Source organism: Ovis aries, chromosome 6, assembly GCF_016772045.2.
Source record: "Ovis aries strain OAR_USU_Benz2616 breed Rambouillet chromosome 6, ARS-UI_Ramb_v3.0, whole genome shotgun sequence".
NCBI lineage: Eukaryota > Metazoa > Chordata > Mammalia > Artiodactyla > Bovidae > Ovis > Ovis aries.
This window is the reverse complement of record NC_056059.1, coordinates 89176521-89179568: the sequence shown is the minus strand read 5'-3', so window position 1 is coordinate 89179568 and position 3048 is coordinate 89176521. Positions and strand designations below refer to the sequence as shown.

At 41.5% G+C, this 3048-nt stretch overlaps 1 pseudogene; it reads right to left on the bottom strand.

Moving 5' to 3' along the window:
* Nucleotides 1–1592: 1592 nt before the first annotated feature.
* Nucleotides 1593–2217, bottom strand: LOC114115419 (ferritin light chain-like; annotated as a pseudogene).
* Nucleotides 2218–3048: the final 831 nt, after the last annotated feature.

The window sequence follows — 3048 nt, the reverse complement described above, 5'->3', positions numbered from 1 at the left end:
TATGTATGTGTATAAACTGAATCACTTTGTTGAGCTGGCCAGACTCCTCTGTCCATGGGGATTTTCCAGGCCAGAATACTAGAGTGGATTGCCATACCTTCCTCCAGGGGATCTTCCCAGCCCAGGAACTGAATCCAGGTTTCCCGCTTTGAAGGCAGATTCTTTACCAGCTGAGCTACCAGGGAAGCCCCTTTGTTGTACAGCAGAAATTAAAACAGCATAGTAAATTATAAACTTCAATAACATTTGTTATATATGATTGTTCACATCTAAATAAACACTGCATCAATTCAATGGAATATGATGTCCCGTACAAAGAAAGAAAATAACTCTTATAAATGCATATAAAATTATCTCTCAGGTATATTTCTTAGGAAAATAACAAAGTATAATAAAATAAGAACAGGAGTTTTTACGAGTAATGTATCAGGAGGGACATGCAGATACTGACTCATCACGGTAAAAAAGATCTGGCTTGACTCAAACAATCTGGAAGGATGTGTAATAAAATGGTAACACTTGTTGAGTCCTGGGGTGCTGGAGCTGGATGACCATGGAACAGTTATGGAATGGATACTTTCCACCGAAATATTTGTTTAGGCCTTTGTAAAAATGTGAATCATCTTAGTGTATTATTTATTCAAAAATAATTGAAACTAAAACTGAACAAATATTTAATGCATGAAGTAGTCTTATGAATCTTAGTACTGGTAAATTTTGTTGTTCTCATTGTTCAGTCACTAAGTTGTGTCTGACTGTTTACAACCTGTTGAACTACAGCACGCCAGGCTCCTCCTTTGTCCTCCACTACCTCCCAGAGTTTTCTCAAATCATTGAGTCAGACATGCTATCTAGCCATCTCATCTTCTACCACCCCCATCTCCTTTTGCCTTCAACCTTTCCTAGTATCTGAAAGTGAAAGTCACTCAGTCGTGTCTGGACTCTTTGCGACCCCATGGACTGTCCATGGATTTCTCCAGGCTAGAATACTGGAGTGGGTAGCCTTTCCCTTCTCCAGGGGATCTTCCCAACCCAGGGATGGAAACCAAGGTCTCCTGCATTGCAGGTGGATTCTTTACCAGCTGAGCCACAAGGGAAGCCCAAGAATACTGGAGTGGGTAGCCTATCCCATCTCCAGCAGACCTTCCTGACCCAGGAATTGAACCAGGGTCTCCTGCATTGTGGGCGGATTCTTTACCAACTGAGCTATAAAGGAAGCCCTCATTTCCACTGAGTATGCTCTTTGCATCAAGTGACCAAAGTATTGGAGCTTCAGCTTCAGCATCAGTCTTTTCAATGAATATTCAGGGTTGATTCCTTTAAAACTGACTGGTTTGATCCCTTTACTGTTTGAAGACCTCTCAAGGGTCTTCTCCAGCACCGCAGTTCGAAAGCATCAACTTTTCCACACTCAGTCTTCTTTATTATTCAGCTCTCACATCCGCATCTGTACATGACTACTGAAAAAACCATAGCTTTGACTATACGGACCTTAGGTGGCAACATGATGTCTCTGCTTCTTCTTTTTTTTTTTTTTTTTTCTTGAACAAGCTTTATTGTTTCCATTTGGCCCAAGGCTTGAGAGAGGGCTCCAGAGTGTTAAAAAACTGCCTAGTGGATGCAGAGAGGAGCTTCAGGCAGCCCTGATGTTAAGGGAGCTCCTCAAAGGGCACTGGGTTCCAGAGACTCCTAGTCATGCTTGACGATGAGCTTTTCAAAAAGATATTCGCCCAGCCCAGCCCGGGGACCAGCCAGCCCGCAGAAGTGGGTCAGGTGGTCACCCACCTTCCTGATGAGTTTCACCTCATTTGGAAGTGGTTCTCCCAGAAGTCACAGATGTGGGGTCTATGCAGGCAGAACCCAGGCTATGCAGACCCAAAAGGGCCTGGTTCAGATTCTTCTCCTTGAGAAGGGCGGCTTCCATAGCATCCTAGGTTTTACCCCGCTCATCTTGAGATGCTTCTGTACATCCAGGGAGAGGGCGCGGCCACACTGGTTTTGCATTTTCAAGAGACGCTGTGTGCCCTCACGCTTCTCCTTGACCAATTTGCAAAAAGAAAAAAAAAAAAAGTGGCCCACATCCTCCAGAACCACATCCTGGTTGAAACAGAAGGAAAGAGAGAGGTAGGTGTCGGAGACCCGCAAATGCATGTTGACCAGGAGGTGGAGGGGAGTCTCCACCTCAGTCGAATAATTCTGATGAATCTGGAAGCTCATGGTTGATTGGTAATAAGGAGTTAAGACTTTTTTTAAAAAATGGTGGCTGGTCCCAGTAATCATGGACAGCTGAGTGGCTGATTCCAAAGGTTGTGACTGGAAAAAAGCTTGGAGAGTGGTCGGAGCCTGAAGCAAGTGGCATCCCTGGGTCTGTTCCCTCCAAGCACTGTTGAAGCAAGAGACAGATCCACGGGACTGCTGAGTTCACTTCCGATGTCTCTGCTTTTTAATACACTGTCTAGATTTGTTTTCTTGCACCATCATAATAATCTTAGGAAAGTATAGATGACATCAGAAATCACATATTTCATATACCATCTTCTATAGTTTCACAATTGGCTATAGACGCTAAGGAGAATGAGAAACTGCAGAAGCATACTTCAGAAGTTATATCTAGCTTTAAAGCTTTAAAATCCAATTTACTCTTGATTATTGCACATAGTATTTTGCACTGAAGAATAATAGAATTGATCTTAAGGAAATTAAGGAAAAGCAAAACAGAATATGTACCCTTTGCAAATGCAATCATATTCATACTAGTTGGAAACTAGACAACAAACTATATTAATGTACACTTTATTGAATAGCCCCTCTAAGATTATGAGGTTCTCTCAAGCACACACCATCTCTTACTGATCCTTGTAATAACCAGTATCTAGAGCAGTGATTTTCAAGTTATGTTTCTGTGGACATTGGAGTGCTTCAGATATTCTGCAAATATTTTATTTATTTACTTCTTTTAATTATATATAGTGTTTATGTATTTGTGTATACACATATGTACACATATATCTATATGTGTTATATATATCATACATATTAATGAAATAT